Here is a 26,302-nt window from a genome sequence, read left to right on the forward strand (position 1 = left end):
GGATAGAATTATAAAGTAAATGACAGTCCATAGCAGGAAATAAGTGTGTCTGGTGAGTAACAGGAAGTTTTGGTTCCTCATATTATTAAGCCTTGGTACTTAATCAGAAAATGTTGAATTGGTGTATAAACCATGTTGTTCATGTTCTCAAACAGACAGTTTCATGCGTAATCTCCAAAACATTATAAGAAGTCCTATTGTAAATTCTGTGACACTCCACTAAATTTACTTTAAACCTATTGATTTAAAAGCATTTAGAAAATGTAAATTTTTGAATTAGTTTTTACTTGTGAGCCATACTTGTATTTTATTTTCTCAGTGGGTCTCATTGTGAATTTTAATCACTTAAGTTTCATTTTTAAGGTATGTTAAGGTAAAATCTCCTTACATTTTCTGTATTCCACTATTCAAATAAGGCTTTTTTCTTATTGCTCCATTTCTTCCTTACCACTTTGTCTCATGAAGAAATGGTTTTAGAAAAGAATTGTCTATTGACAAAGTTAAGAGCAGCCATGGAGTAGGACAAGAAGAAAAAAGATAGAAGAAAGGGAAGAGGAAAAGAAGGCCATAAAAGGAAGCAAAGAAAGAGGAGGAAAATGGGGGAGGGCAGAGGAGAGAACGGAGCCAGTCAGTGTTAGGGTCTTTCTTGTTTCTCATGGTGATACTGTATCCAGCTTTCCTGAAACCATGACATTCTATCACTCGTTGTTTCTTTCATGTCCACTGCCTTCTCCTAAATGTATATCATAACTTAAAAATTATTATTAAAATATGATAAAGTAATTGAATATTAAGAATTTTCTTTTTATTCGTTTCAACTGAATAAACTATGGTTTAGTCACAAATTGAAAGTAGAAATCATACTAATGGTTTAAAATATATGTAGATGATGAAATGCTGCTTGGAATACATGCTTTTTCTCAGAAATGAATATTAGAGAATACTTATAATTAGTTATTTCTTCTACCTGAGAAGAAATACAATGTATGAGAAGATGCAACAATGTCTTTTCTTTAGCTGATCTTTATCTTTAAATAATGACCTCTTTTTTTAATCCTAGAGCTATGAAATATAGATGACTGTGGGGTGTGGAGGGGTGGAAAGGGATGACTGAGGTATTAATCTGTTTCAAGGCTTAGAAAAGGGAGAATGGAACATTCATGTGTGCATGTGTGTTGAGGGTAGCATGGCAGGAGTTGGCCTAAACAGTCCAAGGCCATCACTCTGGAGAGTTGGAAACAAATACAGCAAAAATTAAGACTATGTGACAAGGTTCAGAAAGCCAAACGCTGCCTCTTGACTTGCAGTGACTCCTTAACTTCATTAGTACTGCACTGAGGTTGAATAAAATAGTCAGCTATTTCCAATTTTAAAGCTTTCTGGATCACAATATTTCATGAGTTGCCTAAGGTACTGACCCTGATGTCGTATGAAATAAAGGATATATGCAGAGATTCCATTTTTACCATCTTCTGTTAGTGAATGAAGCATATCTTGGAGTGGGAAAGAACTCTGAACTCATGGAGCATTTAAGCTACCCAGTTGCCCAATGGTCTAGCTTCCTTTCTGTTATAATATATACCAATAGGCCTTCCCTCATATTGACTGGAGATTAAACACACACACACACACACACACACACACAGATACATTTAGTAAATGTTTTGTTGCCAATTTGGTGATTTGGGGCTGTATATATTTTTTGTTAGAGAGGTCATCTAGAACAAGGAGATTCTGAAATTCTGCCAAATGTTTGATTGAACTCTTGTTTTGTTTTGTTTATTATTATTATTAAACCCTAGATTATTTAATCTCCATGACTGGAGGATAAATGTGTGCCAAACCAGGATTGGGAATCATTGTTTTAGGTATTATGCATTTACTTAACTTCCAAAAGCAAAACTGAAAAGTGAGACTACATTAAACTAAAAAGCTTCTGTACAGCAAAGAACACCACCAACAAACCAAAAAGGTAGCCTACAGTACAGGAGAATATATTTGTAAATAATTTATCTGATAAGGGGTTAACATCCAAAATATATAAAGAACTCATACAACACAACACCAAAAAAACAAACAACCCAGTTAAAAAATGGGCAGAGGACCTGAACAGACATTTTTCTGAAGAAGAAATGAAGATGGCCAACAGACATATGAAAAGATGCAAAGATGCTCCACATCACTAGTCATCAGGGAAATGCAAATCAAAACCACAGTGAGATTTCACTTCACACCAGTTAGAATGGCCACCATCCAAAAGACAAGAAATAATGAGTACTGGCAAGGATGTGGAGAAAAAGGAACCCTCCTACGCTGTTGGTGGGAATGTAAACTGGTGCAGCCACTACGAAAAGCAGTACGGAGTTTCCTCAAAGAACTTAAAATAGAAATACTATACAGCCCAGTTATTTCACTTCTAGGAATTTATCTGAAGAAACCAAAATTTCTGATTCAAAAAGATATATGCACATCTATGTTTGCTACTTCATTATTTACAATAGCCAAGATACAGAGGCAACCAAAGTGGCCATCAATAGATGAATGGACAAAGAAGAGGAGGTACATATACACACTGGAATATTATTCTATTATTCAGTCATTAAAGAGAAAGAAATCCTGCCATTGGGGACAACATGGATGGATCTAGAAGGCATTAATATGATAAATGAAATAAGCCAGGTGGATAAGGACAAATACCATATGATTTCACTTACATGTGGAATCTAAAAACAAAATTAACAAAACAACAGATTAATAGACACTGATAAATAACTGGTGGTTACCATGGGAGAGGGATTAGAGTGGGTGGGTGGAGCGGATGAGGGGGATAAAGAGGCACAAACGTCTGCATCATAATATAAATTGGGGGTGGAAGTGTAGCATGGAGAAGATAGTCAATGGTTCTGTAACATCTTTCTATGTTGATGGATAGTAACTAACAGTTGGGGTGAGGATTTAATGTGTGTAACTGTTGAACCACTGTATTGTATACTTGAAACCAATATAGTATTGTAATATCTACTATATTTTAATAAAATAAAAAATATAAAAACAAATACTTAATTACTTGATTTTGAAGTAAAATGGCAAAACTTCTCCCTTTATTAAATATGAAAACATTTAAAACATTTTGATATACTTGTATATTCCCATAATAAATTAATGATGTATGGTAACATTCATATTTTTTCTTTCATGTGTGAACTATATTCCCATTTTTCATGTATGTTTTGAATAAAAGAATATAGTGTATATCTTTAATCAGCAAAACCATCTTGTTTTAATTGCTCTTAATTTACCTGGCCCTAATTAAAGTTATCCCAGAAATACTCACATCCTCTAGGGAATTGAATATGAGACCACAAATACATTTCTTTTATAACTTGGGATGAGGGGAAGTATCTGTAAGTTTTATTCTATTAACGCGTTGATTTCTCCCTTATATGACTCTTAATAGTATTACCTATTTCACACAGCTACATTTTTCCCTCTTGATTTTAAATCACTCTTTTAAAAGGACACTTGGAATATAGTTGGGCTATTTCATATAAAACCTTTACGAAGCATTGTTTACTGCATTTGGCATTGTAAATATGTTTTGGGGGTTAAAATATTTTTAAAAGGATATATTTAAATATAATGAGCCTAACCTAAATTTTTTTTTGCCTTTCTCCTTTTAATATTGTGATAATACTGTGATAGGCTCACTGGCTATTTATCTTCAAAGTATATGTTGATGATATACATTTATGACAGTTAATATGGTTGCACAGATAAGTACTTCATTCTCTGAAATTAAATCGGTTTTTTGAATATTGCTTTTCAAATACTTGAACATTTTTTACTACTATGCTTAGAAAAATTAAGCAAAAGTTTTTAAATGTACATCATCATAAAGGAAAGTAGTCATATTTAGTGTTATAATTTATGCTTATTCTTGATTAAAATAGATTGAAGCCAAAGATCACTAGAAGAACCCTGCTCTTGATCTTAGAAAAAATACACTATTAATAAAAATAAACAATTGAACATAAGTTTATTTTTTTTCATTATTTATAAGAAACTGATATCTTTATAAAAGCGTAAATATGTTTTCTAGAACATTATTCCTAGTGATGTAATATTTCTGCTTTTCAGTACAAGTACTTTCCTGAAAGAATTTCTCCTTATAAATTGAATGATAGTCATTTCACAAATTCTGCTAGTATTTTCCTTAAGGTGAACAAAACACAATTGAAGAAAGAATACTGGATATTAAATAAACATAGGTAGATTTAGTGCTAATCATTAATAAAAATATTTCATATATGAATGTGCTATTGTTTATAGTCAGTATTCAAAATAGAATTGGGTCCAAATATAGCATATGATTATTGACTATTTATGACAAAGCATGAGTAAGTTAATCTTTCATATCACATGGAGTTTCCATGATCAGGGATTATTGAATCAAACAGAACAATATTTTGTTAGATATAATTGTGCTAGGTGTCTAAAAAGTGCTATACACTTAGTTCTTATACTTGTATTCAAGCAAAATAAGTTGTCTGTCCCCATGCTTCTCCTTTAACAACTGCTGCTGGAATCACATCAGAAAGGCTTCTTTACTTCCCCAATAAGATACCTACCCTCAGCAAAAACTGAAAGTTGTTTTGAAAGGACACTTGCCATCTGAAGTATAAAGGCATATTTTTCTCTAGAGCAGATAAAAACAGGTGGAATCCGGACCACAGAATTTTCCCATGACAAAAGAGAGTCTTTCATGAAGTAAAACATGTTGTGAGTTAAAATAGAAATGCTTTTCGATGTTAATTATTCATGAATGTGAGATTTCCATTGTTCCTGCACCAAGACAGTAAGTATGAAAATTGGCCAATAATTCATTATATGATGAATTACTATGAAATTTTGTAAAAATATATGTGTGAAAAACAGAGAGGAGGATCAGTTTAGCAGTCGGCAGAGTCTAAAACAGGAGAATAAAAACAAAGGATGAATACAAATCTGAAAGTATAGGACAATGTCAATGAAAAGAAGAACATAAATTATAAAAGTTCCTCATCCACACCAACAAAGAAACATCCACTGATCCATGTTTGGGTTTCATTATGGGTAAGCTGAGCTCTTTGATTAATGTACAGAAATAATCTATACTTAATATTCCTTGCAAAATATTCTTTTAGACATACATTGAGATGCTGTACTCTGCATTTCTGTATGAGTAATTTTAAAGAATGTTGCATTTTCATTCTGTCCAATTTTCAATCTCAGCATGTCATACACTGACAGAGTTAGGCTATCACCACTTGGACTTGGCCATTTACTCATTGTCAAAGTTCTGCTCTCTAGGCTGTCTCTTCTGTCACAGAGAGCCTAAACTCTCATGTTTTTGATATTAGCTTACACATGGTAATATGTCATCTGTTTGAAATCTCTGTTTAAAATAGATCTGTTTAAAATAGTGGGGAAGGTTGGTTTGATGTATTATGGCCACACCAAGACCAGGTTCTGAAACATAGCAAATATCATCAGGGTTCTGATGCAGCTTTGTTCACTGAGGGAAGTAAGGGGTCACTATGAAGTTCAGCTCTGGTGGTACACACTCTCCCAAGTTCATCCAATAATGCCTCATATAGTGAAATACTTTAAGAGCCAACACTTTTCAAGAAACAAAAAATTCTTCAATTATATTGATGTATAAAAAGCAAAAAAAAAAAAGTTTTCCTTTTGCTTTTATAGCATGTGTGAAATAAATATTTTCTAGCTTCTGTTAATTGCCACAACTGATGAATGCACAGATATAAAAGTGGAGTTAGTGTGTGGGGGAAGGTGGGTATAGTCAGTGTGTGATTCTTTTATATTAAGTATATGAGACCCATAAGAGGATGACTATGCCTTCCTGAAATTCCCCTTCGAAAACCTACTTTAAAAAAATGCAAAAAATAAATATTTAAAGTGTGTGTTTTTCACATTAACCACTATATATTATAAGGGTTTTCTAATGATGTTACAGCTTTGGTAGGAAAAATTTATAATAGTCGATGTGTTGTCAAGTGCATTTTATTCCTGTTAAAGATATGACTGGTACAAGACAGACTAGCCGTGCCACTCACAGGAACAGGCACTGCTAACTGGCAGGTATTTCTAGCTACCTCAGAGCTTTAGGACCCATACACTCGGTGCCACTACTGTGAATTGAATTGGGGTGGAACTATGCTGCCTGTCTGGATTGCCATCAAAAAAATTAAAGAGAGACCAAAAAAAAAAAGAAAAAGGAAGGTTAGGTGGGTGGGTGGAATTGAAGAAAGGGTGTGAAATTGATTTAGTAAACGGTTCACCAATGACATGGCAGCCTTAATTCTGGAAAAAGTTTACTATAAAAAGGTGTTTCAGAAGAGTCAGTTTCTTGGAGTGGATTTTTATGGAACCTTGTGAGTTGGTGCTTTGTGTATTACAAGAATATGAAGACAGTTAAGTGCCACCCTGCATAATACCTATATATGTATCTGCTGGAGAGAATTTTGTGTTTAATACACACTGTAATTTAATCCTTTTAGACTGTTATTATATTGTGACATGTAAACTGAATATCTTTGTTGCATGAATGGAACTGCTAAACAGAAAGAGGAGACCCCATTGTTTTCCACATTACACAGTCCTGAGAAAATAGGGGCAGAAAGCTCTTAATTACCATATTTCCATGTAGTAAAAGTAGGGCCCCTACAGAGGTCTTTTTGTAATGCAAAGGAGAGTGAAATTATGAAAGACAAGTTTGAAAGGGTATTTTGAAGACAATGAAGAATTCAGGGTTGCAACCCAAGAACTGACTAAATGAAACATCACACCATTTTTGTCATGCCAAATTTGAAGAACAAATCATGATCAGGGCAAAAAATCAAGAGGTAGAAACAGTCTTGTAGTTATGTTTGCAAAGCACAAGAAGGTTTTTCATAATTTATTTAAAACTATAAGCTCACAGACTACTATTTGAATTAATGTTATAATATGTTACACTTTCATTTTGAATATAAATTGATCTTTTTTAGAATATTTTTGGCTGTATTTTCACTATCAAGTATTTATTTATTGTATATGTGTATTAGCCATAATTTAGAATTCTCTTAACTTTAAAGATGATCTTGTTCTTTTAAAAGTTATTGTTTTCTGCTACTATTTATTTTGCCTTACATATGTGCAAGGTTCCTAAACTTGATGAAATCAGAATATTATTTAAAGTGTTAGTTATGATCATAACATAAATAACAGATTCCTATTATATACTCAGAAATAGAGAATGACCAAAAACACTGAGACAGGATATGATAAATTGGAATCTGAGAAAATTGAAAATTACTGAAGGCCATAGTAAAAATCTCTTATTAAAATTTTCTGAAACATGAAAGTTTATGAGTCTCTTTCTTATACAACAGTACAAGTTCAGAAATTAAATACTTTGTGATGGCTTAAAAAGAGAGTTATTCAAGTGAAACCGGTTTGAGTATACTAGACACCCAATTTAAAGTGTTCTTTTCCCAAGATTGCTTAATGATAGAAACTTTAGCTGGCTAAAGTTCTCTTAACTCTGATCCATTTAACAACTGGATCTTCACTGACATTGCAGTTTATTTCCTGGGAAACTTTCTTATAGAAAGGTGTTTTGGAAAGATCTTAGTTTCTTTGAGTGACTTCTTAAGGAACCCTGTGAGGTATAAGTATATTGCAATTGTATATGAAAAAATGTTGAGTTGCTCTTTATAAAATATTTATATACTTCAGGCTTCCATCTGATATTCTTACTTAGCTATATAATATTTGATGACATATTCTGTATAATAAAAAAATTATAGAAAATCAAAAGATTTGTTTCTGGATGCAACTGTGTGAAATAGTATTATAAGTTAACCATGAATGTGTTTCAGATCAAGTTCAATAGAGAACACTGTGTATTAGAAATACCAATAATGGGAAATAGCAGCTGATGAGTGATGCTATCCTTCCATTGTTTATTTCTATGTGTGTATGTATATCAACCTAAATACAAATATGTTGTTTAATCTTGTTCATACTTCATTTTTTCTGTTAAAGCAGATGTTAATCTATCTTGTAAGTTCAACAACTTCTTAAAATACTTATAAATTTCAGAAGAAAAACACCTACTCATCTGGGTAACTTGGTACATGTAGCTAAGAATATAAAGTTTATAGAAATAAGACTGGCATAAATAGGGTTGAATGATGGTGTCATTCTTTTAAAAGGTTATAATAAAAAACAAATGTATATATGTACATATGGCCAAGTCTATGAAAGAAAAATGTATAGAAGCAATCTGTGGATTCACAGAAAGTTCAAAAATACATGCAAATGAGGGAGAAAAGGAATGAATACTGTTGATAATCTTTTTGTTTAATATTTGAACTTCCAGCAACTAGAACTCCAACAATTACCCACAAATGAATAAGACCTGTAATTTAGAAAGGTTACTTAAAGTGATTCTAACATTTTAGATAAAGCTTCTCTCTTAGGTTGAAAAACTTCTTTGAGTACTTTGATTTTGAGGCTGTTTGGTATCTGTGCTTTATTTCCAAGAGCAACTTCACTTAACATGTAAGAAAAACATTTCTCTTAAATTATTTGTGATGGTGAACTCACAAGTTGAAATATGCATGTAAAGATAAAATCTGGCCTGAAAGAAATCTTTTCCTTTTTTAAAAAATACGTATCAAGGACAGCAAAGAGTGAGTAGGCAGAATAACATAATAAGTTAATTCAACCCTTGATGGTAGTTTACAAGGGATCTGGAACAAAAAAATAGTTCAAGTGGAAAAATTCTAGTAATTGTGGAATATGTAATGCTACATTATGTTACTTGTTTTAGTTTATTAGCTGCCTTGGATTTTTCTAAACAGATGAGTTCTGAAGACATGCTATTAAAGTCATTTACTTCTTTCAACTTTGTATATAAAAATCACTCATTACTCACATGGAACATTTCAATAGGACATAAATGGGGGAAATAGCTTTATTTTCCTCCAATTAAAAACTAACCATGTTTTCATGTGCTAATTTCTAAATATTTTTATCCAAAAGTGCTTGCCTCAAGTCTTACAGTTTTCACACCAAGAAGAGGACATGTGGTTTTGGTGTTTTCTGCTTCACAGACTGGAGGTTTTATGCCTCCTTATTTTCCCATAAGAGTGGTATCTTGAGAAATTTGCTAAGAATTCAGCAGATATAGTAGTTCTGTTTTATAGTTCTAGTTCCTGGAACTTAACCATAATATAACTTGTTAACTGCTCTTTTAGAAAAAGAACTATATTCCCCTCTGTCAGAATGAAAAGCTTGTTGTGTACTATCTTAAGGAATGTGGAATGCTTTTGTGCCTCCAAAAAAATTCTGAATGCTCCATTTCTCATTTTGATGCAGGAACTGAAGACCACTCTTAAAGATCACTCCTGTAAATATTTTCTGATAAGTGTAATCAGTTTAGTTTTCATCTGCCATCAACACTTTAGCAACACTTAAGAAACAAAACCATAAGTTTTGGACATGGAGAGCTCTGCCAAATGAGCCCGATCTCAAGGACAGGCGAAAGTTCCATGCAAACCCTGTGCAACTAAAAAAAATGTGGATATAGAAGGAGGGAGAAAAGAGTAAAGAAGTCAATTTAAATCTTCTTGAAAGTGTATTTTACCATGATCACAATGCTTTAACTAAAACAATAGTTTTCTGTATAGTATATCTAATTAGAGATTTTCTTTAAAGTGTGAAAGAGCACTATTATATAATAAGCATGACTTTTGACAATGTAACATAGAAGGAAAAATAATCAACCTTCAGTTGGCCAAGTATGTTTTGGTGTGCATATTCTCTGTGACCTGCTTGCATAATGAACCATACGTCTTAACCATGCATGTATATGCAGCTGCAAAATTCCCTCATGAATTTTTTATATGCCCGCCTATGAAAACAACCCAAAGTATCTAAAGGGTTTTTTCTTAATATAAAATCTACTTTCAAGAAGAGCTAATTACATCTTTCCCCTTAAACTTGAGGGGATTTAAGTATACTCTAAAGGCCTACAAACATTCACAAACATTCAAGGTTATGTTGAAAAACCCTAAAGATCTCCAAAATGTGCAAGAAAAGCAATTGAGAAACATGGCTTTAAAAGCTAAAATATAAACTCTGGCCACTTAGTGCCAATAAAATCCTAAACACAAATGTGAAAGTGGCACTCTCTCAGTAGTAGTAGGAAATTTAGAACTGAATTATATTAATTTCTCTAAATTATTATTGAAATAAAACCACACACACACACACACACACACACACACACACACACACAAATACAGTAGAAATTATGGACCTCAAAGTCAAAGTCCAAAAAGTTTATTTGGTTCATAGTTGAGAAATGCCATAGTATTGTGTCAATAGCATAATTTCAATACCTAGCAAGTCTGGTTCTTTCAAGGAATGATGGCCAATGACCTTCAAACTTGACACAAAATTCCAGACAGTCAGAAGAATCAAGAACTATGTTGTATTCTGTTGAAGGTGCTGCCTTTGTTATAACCACAGTTAACTAGATTGCAGATATTGATTAAGCTAATTATGAATATTATCAAATGTTCTGGATGGTCATCAGAAATGTCTTGTGATATTACATTCTAGTGGGAAACCAGAGAAATATGATAGGTTTGAGAGCAGCAATTCTTTCAAAGAACTGAAAGCAATTCTTTCTAGACACTTATGTTTATTTTCAATTTGCTGATATATCAATCTTGCTTAAAAATTATTTCCTAGAATGGTTTTTACCCCCAACCTTTTGTGGTTCATTCTACCCTATGGTTTCCAAGAAGTATACCACAGATCAATACATGTGTTTAGCTTTTAGCATAATGGAGGTGCGTAGACTTGGTGATTAGTTGAGGCATTGAAAGAGTTTAAATCAATACAAAGTGTCTTAATTTCAGTGGCCTAATGCTCCTGGTGCTTTCACTTTCTACTTTTATTCAATCCATGTATTTATGTACTTGTGAGAAATTAGGATTGACCACGTGATCAGTAGACCACTGTGAACAGTCTAAATTCAGGAACACACCTGCCAGTGACGTCATGCCATGCCGCAGCACATTGTGCTCAGTCTGAACCCGGCCTGCCCTTGCTTGTGAGTGATGCATCTGAACAGAGGGATGACAGGACACTGCCCTGTGTCCCCCACATGCCTATGACTGTGGCATTGGTATTTTAACTTGCTGCTGACAGATTGCCTAACAAAGTGTTTGGCATGTCAACAATGCTGCCTTTGTGGGCATAGGCATCTGAGTTTCCCCCCTTGTTAGATCAAGAATACATTTAAAACTCATTTGTTTTCATGAACAGGGAAATTGAGTTGCCTCTTTGTCCATAATCTGAAGTTCTAAAAATCCTGGGTAAAAATAGTTTGAATTCCTAGTAAACTGTACCAACTAATGAAATTGAAATGAAGATACATTTTCCTCAATATGAGACTTGTATTCTAATCAAGAGTTTATGAACTGGTGATTTGAAGGACTATACATGAATGCACAAAATATCCTCAAGAGGTTACTTGAACAATCAACATGGAGCCATTTAGCCATAATCAGAGCACTGCAGTTTACTTAGAAACATTTTTATTCAGAGCACTGAAAGCATATAATCTATATTCTGATATTAGTTCATTTACCCTCAGAATATCTTTTAAGTCACTTGACAGGGCGTATTAGTGTAGGATACTCACATGATCACAGAGATTCAAGGTTAAGCTAGGGATTGTATTACCTTTATCATTCATTACCCTTTTTCACAAAGTAGGTTTCCAGTGACTTCAGCAGCTCCCCACGTAAAATACAGCTTTGTACTTGCAGGAGGACACAGAAAACTGACAGGGAATTGAAATCAAAAGAAATACCATTGGCTTCTTATCTCCCAAAGTGGGCTGAACAAATGGAGAATAAGGATAAGGATGTTAATTATAATGGTGATAAATACTTGTAGTTAACGATTTCACTATTCACATCATTGGGTAAAGATGTTATAATTTTGAAAACAAAGTTATTTGAAAAGAACTTCAGAATAATACAGGGAAAGAAAAAAATCTTTATTCCTATTGGGTGAAAATTAAGTTGTGATTCAAGCAATAACTAGGTATTCTTTTGTACAGGGAATCCAGGTTTAAGATAATTGCATTATTAAACTGGGCACCGAAAAAAGCCTATAGAAATGCAAAACAGGTATCTGGATAAATATGTCAATTTTCCTTTAGAGATACCTTCTTTGAAAAGACTTGTGTGGCTATGGCAATGGTCAAATAATCTTGCATTCTCTGAAGGCTTTTTGGTACTTGATAGAAACAATCAATTTGACTCAAAAAAATAAACTGCAAGTTCTAGGGTTCAATAAATTATAATACTTCACACTTCCCTAGTGTGTCACAGATAAACAAATGGACCTCTCTACTGACTTGCCAAATGCTTATTTGTGAATAGGTGGTTATATTTGGACATTATCCCATCAGTTGTTTATGGAATTAGGTAATACGCTTGTGGAAGCACTAGAACTGCCCAGATGTTTACTTTTGTGAATATACACACAAAATTTAAAAACCAACATGCTCACATAAAAGAGAAACTATTTTAGTGATCAAGACATTTCATCGTATTAGAAATCAACCATGCAAAATAAAACTGCCAGCAATTACAAAGTCAGTTCAAAATTGTTATTTTGCAGCTTTACGGCATGAATAAATTCAGCCTAGAATCACTGAAATTGCAAGTAGCATTTCTTTTTCTTGAAAGGCATTCTAAAGCTCTCAGCACATCCACATAACCACAGGGGTTTTCGTGTAAGCCCACACGCCCTTGCACAGGCTTGCGACACTGCAAACCTGCCCAGAGAGCTCTGCCGGCTAATATTTATTAAAAATGAAGAGCCTGTGAAATCGCTGTGAAAATACCGTTTTGGGGAAAGTCCACAGAGAAACTTCAAGGTTGCTGTTGAGAGAAGGGATTATATGAACTCTTCCTGGAACAAATGATTTCCTTCCCAAGAGGAACCGGCTGACTTGCCTACTGCACTGTGGATGGGGAACGTCACTGCTCACTGCTGGTGTGACAGCTGTGGGAATAGACAATTTTAGTGCTTTCATTCACATCCTTGCAGATTTACTTTGAAATGATTTCCAAGTTTATGAAAAAGGTCTCTATGTTTTGGGTGTGCTTAGATACCTTTATGAATACGTATCTGTGGTAATGCAACAGATTGTAAGTTTCGAACAGTTGTTCATAAATAAATAAATTCATGAATCACAGGTAATTGAACAAAGATAATGAGAAATGGTAAAATTCACAATAAAATGTTTTATCTTAGAGAATATTTTGGTAAAAGACAAAAGAAATTCCTGTCAGATAATTATTACCCATTTTAAAAATAATTGTTTTCTTTTGTTTTTAAGAATTTCTAATGGGGAGATTTGCTTTGAGCAAGTTAAGGTCTCCAGGCAGAAAACCTGGGTTTAGAAGTAACAATAAACCCTCTATACAATTATTTTCTTTTCTTGCAAAAAGGAAATTAGAATATATTCCCAAAATAAATACATTTGCAATAAATTCTGTCATACTGTGTTTAGTGTATAAAAGCATTTAGTAAATACTACACATATACACATGCACACACACATACACACACACACACACACACACACACGCCCCTGAAATGAAGACCAATAAAAGGATCAGCTGGAAGACATGATATAAATTTGAAATATTCTAATGATGCTATGTTTTAGTTTTGCCAAACTCCAGTGTGCATTTTAGATTTCATTTTTATCAATGAATTGTGGGACATTTAAACACCCATCAATTGGAACTTGATGCAGGTGTGGTGTGATCTTTTATCAATATCAGTAAATGCACATGTAACTATGCTTACATACACCTAATGGAGAATGACGGAAATAATAAATTTTCTGCGGAGTGCAGTTTAAGAAGAATTTTGCTTGGAATTTTTACAATCGTTTCAGTAATCAATCAATGATGTAGGAACATTGCTACAGTTTCTTGTTCTTTTTTTTTTTTTTTAACTCACATTACCCAGACCTTTCTGCTCCCTTTTTATTCACCTCTGAAGCCCCAGGTTTTTAGAATGCTGCTGCATCTATGCCTTCTTTCTCCTTAAAATGTGCTTGGCTGGCTCTGCCTTCTACCTCCTCATCCGAACTTTTTGCTTTTTTACAGATATCCCTGGTTTTTTACCTGAATCCACATACACATTTCTCTATCTCTCTGTCTGGTCTCTAGGATTAATGACTTAGTGAGATTATCTCCATGAATTTGTTTTTGTGATTTTATTATTTTTCCATTACTTTTACTCTTGTTTCATTGGTGCCTAAACCAAAGGCTGCCACATCATAAATACTCTAAAAATATTTGCTGAATGAATGGTGATTATAATTATAAATGTAGTATTTAGTAAATAATTACAGATTGATAAAAGTATTTACCCAACTTTAATTTTTCAGTGGTATTAGTTATAGGTGATCGTTTGTGCTTCATAATGATCTCTAGTGTATCTGTCTCCATTCATAACTAAATTTGTGAGAGAAAAATACTTCATCTATATACCACAGTATAAATGATGTATATGTTCCCCACAATCTCTGTGTTTAAATCTCTATTACCACCTCTCCCACAAGTCTGTATTCATTTTACCCCTATGAGTCAAGCCTAGAATATTCCATGTAAATGTTAATGAATTTATATACCAGTCCTATCTTTCCAGTCTATTTCTAAGCTTTATCACACCTCACCAGATCTGAAAGTAGAGAAAATGAGATCTACATTTACCCAAATAAAGACAAAAAAACCCAGTAATTATATTAGTCAAAATTTTTTGATAGAGAAAACGAAGGAAAACTCACTCCTTGTGGAACTGGAAAACAACATAGACTGTTTTTCAGACTACAAAATGCTATTATTATTAAACTTAGTGGTTGTGTTAGCTCTTAATAAATATTTACTCAGGTTTTAGCCCATGCAAAAGAGCAAAAATGGGGTCAGTTCTTTTCCTGGACTATAACATATTATAGCAGTTGTTCACAGTTAAAATAGAATCTAGCTAATTGCTGAAGCTAATGGTCTATTTGCTAAATTTTACCCATATCCTGCAAATAACACTAGAAATAAAACTAATTTCAAGTAATACTATTACATTAATGTCTAAAGTCCTTGAATCCTTTAAATTCTATGGTATTGTTTCCCATATGACTTTGCTCACCATGTACATAATACTGTTGGATAAATTATTTCTACTTAACACAAATATATTGGTAGTGAGAGAAATACAGCATACAGCTTAATCCTTCTAATTCAGTGGGTTTTTTTTTTTTGGTCCACACCTGTTACATGCTTATTTTTGTGGAGAGGAGAAATTATGTTGGTCATGCTGAGGCTGTTTCTGATCTTGCCGAGTACTCCTCTAAGTGTTCTTGGCATGCGCTGGGACTTCCACTAGTGCGAGGGCAAATTGTCCCTGCCACTCATGGAACATTTTATTGACTTCATAATAGTTCTTGCAGGATCTCTTGAGGCTGTTCCATTTAATCTGACTGGTGGTGAAGTAACACATATCCACACTAGCCATCAAATTGGTTTTATGCTTTTTCAAAACTGATATGTCAGTAGAAAGATGTGTTTTCTGTATGAGAAATGGCAGCTGATACCTAGGGTACAGGGTTTTCTGACATTGTAAAATATTAGTAGAATTTGGTGAAGTCTGTACACATTCATCAGCATTACAGTATTCCTATAGTTTCATTTTTTAAAGAGGTAGTTGGGGGTTAGGAATTACTGCGATTTGGAAAATAAAGTCCTGAAAAGTTAGAAAGCTGGTACATATTTTCCATAGCTTCTTTTCCTTATAGATTGTTTGATAACAACCTGTAAAAAATATAAAAAAGTTTCTAAATGGGTACAGAATGAAAAGTGCAGAATTAAAAATATTTTAATTTGCTCCTGGAGGTTACCCTAGTACTCCTTGACTGTCTGAATATAGCATATATCTCTTTGTAGTGTTAGTGTAGCTTTACGGTTTTGAGTATAAACATCCATACTAAGTAATCAATTACTGTCAGTTGTCAGAATATTTGAATGATCTCTTAAGAGCTTGATGAAGAAGCCCAGCTTTGAACAGTGTGTCAGAATAGTGAAATATGTGAAATCCAAAATTAAGCAAATTTCACTCAGTTCTTTGCTTTGAGCTGATAGCCATAGATGGATAGGTGGGCATTTTTTTTTCAAGGTTAATTTAGAAGGTAGGATCAAAGAATAGATTTAAAATGCTACTTTTGCATCAAGTCTTTGAATCATGGCGATTTGTTTAAATACAGCCTTTGGACATCCCTTTCCAGTGGATTCCAAGCTCTCGTAGTTTCTTTATTCATTCCATGTAAAAGGGTAAAAAGGTTGGGTTGCAAAGTATGTTCAGCATTTTAGAAGGACTGGAGGGTACTAATAAAATAGACACCTTTGGATTAATGGGAGTGAATTCATGTTGAGACACAAATAGACAAAGCCTGAAACCAACCATATAAAAAATAGAACTTCTCTGAAATGGGTAAAACAATGTAAAGAATCTATTCTTTGTTGTGTAGCAGAAAGTGCTTGCATCCTATACCTGGAAGTGGATTCTCCCTGTCTCTGAAACATTTTGCTGTGTGGAAGAACAGAAATATTTAATTAAAATTAAAATAAGTTGTAATAAATATTTAATCCTGGGAGTCCAGGGACCCGGATGCCTACCTATCAGTTATGTAACCTTAAAACAATTGTTAACAGAGTAATCATTTACATAGGTTATTTTCTCGGTGAGTATTGGCTTTATGACAAATGAAGTAATTCATATTTGTCTTCAGAATAAAAGAACTTTTTATAGAGTAAAAAGAAAATCCAACATGGAAATGCATTTAATTATTGAGAAATCCACTGGCCACACATAGTGAAACAGTTTATTAATGAAATGTAGACTAAGTCTGGAAAACTAGAATAGAATTTGAGGAGAAATTTATAGTATACTTTCAGTATAATTATCTATATATTTGTTTTACCTTTTTTTCCTTGCCCTGCTATCAGATTTTGGTCAAAGACTATCTTATTTCTCACTTGTATCTCTTATAGCATGCATTAACTTTGAATAAAAATTAATTTGCACATATTTGATTAAAAAATCATTTGGTGAATAAAATAGAGCTGAATATTGTTCTCATAAACAGTACAATCAAAATGACAGCCAACCAGTTAATAAAATCTCTTAAAATTAATGAAAAAAATTAAAATGTAAATCATATAAATATTATATCTTAACATACACATATATGAAATTTCAAGTATGGATGTGTATCTTTGAGATTTGCAGAAGTGCAAATTTCAGATTTTTTTTTCTTACTGACTGGCATCTTCAAAGAGTATATATTAGAAGCACAGGGATAAAAGAGGAGTACTTTTTGAAATGAACATTAAAATTGTTAGGTAATAATAATTCTTGTTGTGTACCAAGGAGAGTATCTTTTCCTAAGAGATATCCTTACCAAAAGTGAAATGAAATTCACTGAGAATGTTTTTCTTTTTTGTATATATATTCTTGCCTTGCACAGCTTCTCAGAAATGTACCTAATACATAAAATAAGATCAAACTTCAGTAGAGTTTTCTATTAGGATGGTGTATAATTGAAAGATTTTTCCTTTCAAGGGAAAAATAAGTTACACAAATTTTTAGGCATCTGTGAATTTCTTCATACATAGTTAGTTTCAAAACATTTGGGGTCCTATATCAGAACATTTGATATTGCACTACAGTATTTATATACAGCCAGAGAGATTAAGGGAGATGACCTAATCTTTCAAATATATTTATTTAGCACTCTATGCAAGCTAGTGTAATCCACATTTCTTCCCACATAACATTTTAGAAATGAATTTCAGCTTATTCTTTTACCAGGGCTTTGACTAGAGCCCCAGATTGATTGGAAACACATTAGAAACTACATATCTAAACATAAATTGAGGACAAATAAACGTTCTTTTTGAAGTAACTAGACTCTCAATGATGTAAAACGTGGTGCAAATAGTAATTCCTGAAAATACAACTATTCGGAAAAAAGTTTAGAAAGAAACAGAAGAGTAAGTGTAGAAATCAACATAAAGTAACAATCATTTTAAGCTAATCTTTTCAGCATGTCATTCTTCTTCCAAGTTTGCATATTTAAATCAAATGGTCTTCCATGCTGAACAGGTCTCCAAAGGCAAGAAGATGGCTTGAATGTCCCACTGATCCAATTACTTATTCAGATTCTCAGGATAATATATCTAGTTGACACTCTTGTTTAATGTAAATTTGTGTAGTGGGATATAGATTTTAAAATGCCAACTCATTTCAAAATTCATGATTGAGGTTTTAAAACTTCTGTACTTAGAGACAAAAGTCTAGAATATATAATATTAAATTTCAGGCATATACCAGTTATAATTTTCACCCTTTCTCCAACTATACGTTTTCACCCCATCTACAGCTGGAATAAATGTCCCTGAAGCAGGTAATATCAGGAAACTGTACAACTTAGTTGCCTACGCATTCCATCCCTGCATAATAAAGCAGTTGACTTCTAGTTAATAAGTCATAGAAAAATGTATCTATTTTGGATTCATGTTGGTTTTTCTTAAAATAAAATATGATTTTTTTCCTGTTAATTGTGGAAGAGATTTAACAGGTAAAAATGATTTTGGTCTATGCTTTCCTATTTAACAGACCTAGACATATAATCTGAAAGAAAAGCAAAACATGCAGTAAAAAACCCTTAAACATGATTGGTATTTTTTAAGAATCTTAAAAACTGTTGTGACCTGACAGTAAGAGACTCTTTGTACTTTTACAAGTATTTTTGTCACACAGTGTGAATTAATCACTAATTGCCTTTGTGTGATGAGTTGAAATTGGTCCTTTCTTCCTCATCACTGCCTAAGATATCTCACCTCCCACTTCTTAAAGAGGTCAGGACCCAGTCCTCTCCTTGAATCTTAAATGAGATTTGTCAGTCAAGCGCAGCAGAATCTAATCTCATCCAAAGAAAAAGGAGAAAACGGACCAGAAAATCATCTGATTTTCCGATTTCATGGCCAAGGTTACCCTGGGAAGTGATGAAGGTGGCATTTAAAGCCTGTAACTAAGGTGGTATGCCAAACTTAGCAGTAATAATGGATAAACCGTGTGGAAAGATATCGCTTTAACAATTTTACAGTTGCTAAGTGTGAAAATTGTAATGTGGTCAAGCTCCAGGAATCCATGGCAGTCGGTTCAAAGAACTGGAACAATGCTCAGCTAGAAAGCACTGTATGCTCCGCTCCCGTAGCTTAAATACCGATGGAGTCAGCATCTGCGGTACTGGCCTCTGGCCACAGGGCCCAACAGCTTCATTAGTGAGGCTCATGTCTTGTTTTTCTCTTGCTCTGAATGAAAACACGTGTCACTGAGGAGACAGGTAGAGATGTACTGAGGCCTCAACCATTGCTCAGCTTGTTTAAGATGAACATAATTTACAGTGTTTTGTTTTGCAGTTCTACCAGTTTGTAGGAGAGAAGAAAATTGACAAAATATATTTACAAGTAAAAACTGTATAAATATTTTATTACTAATTTTTTATGTAGTTTATTAACCACTAGCTTCTGGTGGTCAGAATAACTGTGCTACCTGCATGGGAATATCTGTGTTCTTGGAACTCTGAAATTAAAATCAGGATTAACCAACATTACTTGCTATAAACATGACTGAGTAGTATAACCAAAATGAGCAAAAATGAGGAAGATGTCTTTGGTATTGACTATTTACCTAGTGTGTTCAATTAATATATCACACAATTTTCAAACTTACATTTGAATGCTACTTATGAAATATGTCATGACACGTTTGACATACTATAATAAAAATGTAACTGTGTAGATGATATGCACATAGTCAGTAGTTAAGTGGTTATAATTCACTATAAATAGGCTCTCATAAGTAGTAAGTTATGAAGAAAAGAATATGTTACTTATCTTTTTCTTTTTCAGACCATATTCTCCTTTGATTTAGGGAAATCAATGGACATTTATATAGATAAACTTAGATCCCATTTTCTCAGAACTGCTCTGGTTTCACTGTTGCCTCAGAGTAATTGTTAAAAGTGATTCTTTTGACTTTAAAAGTGAGTTGGTTTGAATAATAAATTATATGCTCATCTCACACATGTATACAAACCATGCACGTACACATAGTAGTTGCATTTCCTGAGAGTAAATATAATGTGTCCTGTAATTTTAGCAGGGACCTTCAAATCTTGTTGTCTTTATGACTTATACTTTTGGCATTGATTCATTCATGCTGTGCTCTGGAGAGTTTTTAGTAGTCGTTCCTTTCAATAGCAATTTAAAAGTTAACCAGGCATAGTTGTCAAAAAAAATTTTTGATCATTTTAGTTCATATAACATCTGCTCAGGGCCTCAAAACATTTTTGAAATGTTATTAAAATATTAATCAAATGAAATATCCATTTTCACATGTCAGAATGGATGAATATCAGCAATTTCTTACACTTTAACATATTTTAACATTAATTTCAAGAGAAATATGAACCCTCACCTAACCATGAAACAAAAGTTTTGAAGAATTAGCAGCTTGTACCTGAAATTAAGTTTTACTTATTTTTATTATTTTTCTTTCCTTATGGTTGATTCAGTTTACTAGAGAAAAATAATTTGGTAATAATAATTACTATTTATAAAATGTTAATCACCTTTGTTAAGCTTTGAGAAAAGTTTCTAGGACTTCTGTGTGTTTGTTTTCAATACCATGTTTTAAACTTGTGACATTTATGTGATAATAATATCACTAGGTAGTCATATATACAGTTTTAAATTATGTAATATATTCCTTTTTGTAAGTAAGTGTAAAGTGAGCTTTGGGGACTTCTGGGAGCACAGTTCAAAGATACCTTAGGGGATTATAACTGATCCTAACAAAACAGGGACTTATTTTAATTTTTATTTATCTAAAGGAAATCCTATGTATCAAAGTTTGTGCATATATAATGTATTTAAACGTTAATGCTAATCATTCTATGTATAGATGAAAAAATATATGTATATATATATATATATATACCTTAGCTCTGATCTAGTTGGTCTGTCTTTGTCTTTTCTGTGGCAATACATATTTTAAATAGGAAATTTAATTTAAATTTTTTTGTTTTCTCTTTTCTCTTGTAAGTAAATATCAGGTTTGTCCTAGAGATTACAGCATGCATGCCCTTCATACTTAAAAAAAGGTATTACTTTAACTTTCTTTCCAGAAAAAAGATCACACTAGAACATTGAGTACCACCAACACTTTTCCAAATTGCCTTTGCTGTTTAATTAACTCTATATTTCAAACACACATTATCATTGTTGTATAAACATTAATTTTAAATTTGCCATATATTAACATATTTTGCTGTTTATCATCATTCCTGCATCTGAATTCTTTTACCTATAATTATATTCCTGCTGCCAGAAGAATACTTTTTAGAGTCCTTTAACTCTGGATTAAAACTGATGAAAAATTTTCTCAGTTTGTTTTTCTGAAAATCACCTTGAACATTGAGTATGTTTTTGCTGAAAACAGAATTATAGAATGCCAGAAATGTCTTCCAGGACTAGATGACATCATTCCATTATCTTCTGACTTGCATGATTTCTACTGAAAACTCAGTTATTAGTGTACTTTTCCCATTTGAATGTAGTCTGACAATTTGGCTGATACTCAGATTTCTTTTTATCTTGGCTCTGCATTTCTATTGGGTAAACATGTCAAGACCCGTGAAAGACTTTCTTGCTTTACTCTAATTTCATCCTAACTTACCTTGCCACAATTTCACAGATACTGGCAGAACACAGGATACGCCTAGTTCAGAAACAAAGGAACTTATTACGCATGACATTACTACTAGCAAGACCATTGACAATGTGCCAGTTCCCTGAGCTCAGTTCCCAGGTAGAGAGAGATGTGAAGGGCCAGGTGACACAGGCACACTCAATGTGCTGCATCTCAGGTAAGACACTTGAGTTGAGGGAACATGAGAATCCACAGAAATCTCTTTGCTCCCAAGTGAGGCATTAATTATTATTCAAGGTTGTTTGCTATACAGACACCCAGATGAATCTCAGTCTAGAACAAAGTCAGTCAGTGCCTCTGCTTATAAGACATGCAGAAACATGAAACAGAGGTGGTAATATCCCCATATGTTTTACTTTATATATTTTTTTGCTTGGGATTAATAGATTTTCTTTAATTTGTGGTTATATACCTTACATCATGTTTGCAAATTTCTTAGCTATTATTACACATTACTTCTGACTCATTTTACCTCTCTTCCTTTTCCCAGGTTTCAATTAGAGATATGTTAGCACTTCTCAGCATATTATCCTTATCGTCTTCTACATTTTCCATTCTTCTTTCTTTCAGTCTGGAAGTTTTTCCTCTTACTCAAGTTTCAGTAACTTTCTTCTGCTTTGCCTGATTTGCTGTTATCCCATCTATTGAGTCCCTAACTTTATTATACTTCCCCAATTTTAGATACATTTTCCTAATATCTTAGTCTTGCATTTTCTCATTGAACATATATTATTTTCTATAGCTATTTCAAAATAGTTATATTTATAGTTATTTAATATCCATGTCTGTTAATGTCAATACTGTAGTTCCCATGGATCAGTTGATATTACTGGCTATTTTGGGCATACTGGCTTCTATTCATATTTTCCTATCTTGTGGTCCTGGTTAGTTTTCATTGTGTATTGTGTTTTTAATTTGCAAAACTGTGTTATTGTTTGACTAGAAGGATGATATATTTTCCTTTACAGAGAATGTTTGCTTTTGACCCAGAATTTGTGTTACTAGTAATCTCAGATCATCTCAACCCATTTCTATGAATGAAATAATCAGAAACTGAGCAGAATTCTATAAGATTGCCTCTGTTTATGTAGACTGCAGCCTTTCAGCCTTTCAGGGGCACTTTCCAGTGCAGTGATATTTGCCTGGGATCCCTAAACCCCTGTCTCTAGGTGGCTCTAGATTCCAATCTCTCTTCACCTAACTCTATGGGACTGTCAAAGGGCTGCTTAACTTTCAGTTTGGAGATGAAAACCATTGCTAGGGAAAGTGTCTCCAAATACCAGAGATATTTTTCAGTGTTTTGTTCTGTTTTTCTTATTTTTTCTAAGAAGGAAAATCAGCCTGAATTACCTATTTCATCACCTAAACCCCTGTCTCTAGGTGGCTCTAGATTCCAATCTCTCTTCACCTAACTCTATGGGACTGTCAAAGGGCTGCTTAACTTTCAGTTTGGAGATGAAAACCATTGCTAGGGAAAGTGTCTCCAAATATCAGAGATATTTTTCAGTGTTTTGTTCTGTTTTTCTTATTTTTTCTAAGAAGGAAAATCAGCCTGAATTACCTATTTCATCACGACAAAAAGAGAAAGTCCAAGATTGCTTTTAAAATCTGGTTTTCTCTCTCCCAGAACATTGTATTCAATACAACAGGAGATTAAAAAAATTAAAAAGTTAATAGATTATGAACCATTTTAGGTCATGGAATACGTCAGAGAGTTCTGTCAAAGTATATTGATGACCTTTTTAAAAACAGCTTCCCTGTCTCATCGGCTCTTTTTTTAAGACCTACTCTCTTTTGTTCTCATCACCAAAGTGAAAGTAAGAAAGTCACTCTTGTTTCTTTCTTTTTTTTCTACTTGCCTTTGAATCTTCATTATTTTGTCCAATTGACATAAAGGTAACTGCAGGTAGCAAAGAAGTCCCAGGGTGTAAAAAGTCAAATTTATCCCAGCATGCTTCCCTCATTGCCATCTGTTTACTCCTGTGTTTGTGAGGCACTCTTGTCTTCCAATGCCACACAAACACCTACACAGACCTCTCGCTCTCCTTCTTCCTCTGCATTGATTCATCACAGCAGGCATTTGTGAGCATCTGTTATTGCAGTTTTTGGTGGTGAATGCTATATTTAAGGTTGCAGTGACATTTCCATTACAGAACTGTTGCTTCCAGTCACATGGGGACTTAGGAATGATTATTCTGTTAGGGAAGAGGTTGAAATGTTCAATAAACGTATTATGCATACAGGTTACTTTACAAGTTGGGCAAAGTTATTTTGAACAGTAAAAATATTTTAGAAGTGTTACTTCCTAAAAATAACATCCTTTTTGGTGATTGATAAGAACTTGATAGTTATTTACAGTAGTAATATTAACATTTTTTTGTAGAATTAGACTTTAGAGATCATGAAGTTCATAGACACTGTAATCTGTTCTTTATATCCTAAAAAGATTAAGAAAGTCAATGAATTTTCAGGTGACATTAGTGTCAGAGAGTTAGAATTTAGTTGCTACCTGAAAGTGGCATTATAAATCACTTTTGAGAATCAGTGAACAGTAACTAAAATATCTGCCAGTCTTAGGAGATATGGAAGTACAGAAAAAGCTAAGTATTTGAAAATAGGACAGTTGGAAAAATATATTGTTTATTTAAATTCAGAATAAAAGATGTATATGCACATGTGCAATGAGCTGTATTGCTTTGTAAGCAAAACTGAGCAAATCCCCATTTTTACCACAACTCTCAATTTCAACATAGCTTTTCTTGATATTTTTTATTATTTCCATAATATAAGGATATTAAATGCTGGGACACACAAATATTTGTTTAAGTTACTATCCAGTATAGCTGCATCTTATTAATTATTACATTCTTTAAAGGCCTCCACCATGAACACTGTTTGTTATATGACTACCAAACTCTGACTACCTCTCCATGTACTCATAAAATAAAAATTGAAAAATAATAAAACAATTTAAAATGCTTACTAAAGTGTGGGGTTTTTTTTGAGGGGAACAAGGGTTATCAAATGCAGGGTCAAACTCCACATATATCTCGTTTATTTAGATACTGTCCATTCTTATTTTCAAGCTACACCTCAGAGTTGAGTGTCTGTGATAGAAACTTTATGGCTCATGAAGCTATAAATGTTCATATCTGGCCCTTACACCCCCCTGCTTTAGGATACCTCTGAGTGTGGTCAGTGTGGCACTTTACCTTCCAATCTTGCTTTACTTGACTCCTGCAGGAGATGTGTCTAATCGTCACTTACAGTTTGTTGTCATTAGACCACTGATCTACTGTTGCCAAAGGTTTTTGTTTCAGACCATGTGTGTTGATCCTAGCAATTGAAATCACTGACCTCATACTCAAGCTTCTACCACTAAAACGAGTGTTAGTTCACATGGGTTGTACACATAACATCTTTTATCGCATAGAAAATCACCAGTGTTCAAAATATTTTGCTCTTTCCATTTTCATTTGTTCTCTATTGGTGTTAACTTCTGTGTGGTCTAGAATTACTTGTTTTGTATTTTCTATTTCATCCATATCCCATATGTCAAACTTTTGTGCTAGTAGTTAAGTTCTATAAACCTTTTCTCCAGTCCAGACTTCAAGGCTAAGACACGACTGAACAGTTTCCTTTATTCTTGATAATCACTGTTGAAGTCTTGGCATCATGTATTGATTCCATCTTTTTGCTTTTGAGACATTAGTCAAGATCATGATGTTTGCAGTTATCTGATCAGGAGGGCTGGATTACTCTGGAAAATAGGGATCCCATCTGTCTGGGAATTACCAGATCCATCAGCACTGCTTTCCTGCTTGAAAAGTGACCCCATGTGCAATGCCGTCCAGACTGTACAAGCAGGGGGAGAGAAATGGGACAAACTGAGTGAAGAGAAGATAGCAGGAACACACTCATTAGAGGCTCAGAAATACTGACTCTGTGCATCACATTACTTTGAGTGAGCAGTATCAACATTACTGGGGAAAAGAAAATTAAGCCTGGATAAAATTTTGCTTCTTCGATAACAGACATTAACAAGAACAATAATATCTGCATAGTTTTATCATCACAAAGGAGTTTTTTCCATCATGATTGAACTTTCTATCCTTGTCTGTTTAAATATAGCGTAGAGAAGGAACACAGATTGGAGACTTAGGGGGGAAAACAAAACTTAAATGACATCTTTTTTTTCCCTTATAAGTAGAAAATAATAAAGAGAGGAAGAGAAGAGTGAGGGAGAGAGGGAAGGAGGGGAGGAGAGAGGGAGGGAAAAGGAAAGAATTGGAAGGAGGAGTGGGGAGAGAGAAAAAGACAGAAA

The 26,302-nt window shown here is 33.5% G+C and overlaps 1 protein-coding gene across 14 annotated transcripts in view; it reads left to right on the forward strand.

Annotated features, from left to right (window-relative positions):
- Positions 1 to 26,302, forward strand: part of EPHA5 (EPH receptor A5) — a 346,930-nt gene that overhangs the window by 110,856 nt on the left and 209,772 nt on the right. The window lies entirely within an intron of this gene.

The sequence above is a fragment of the Manis javanica genome, chromosome 5 (genome assembly GCF_040802235.1).
Source record: "Manis javanica isolate MJ-LG chromosome 5, MJ_LKY, whole genome shotgun sequence".
Lineage (NCBI taxonomy): Eukaryota > Metazoa > Chordata > Mammalia > Pholidota > Manidae > Manis > Manis javanica.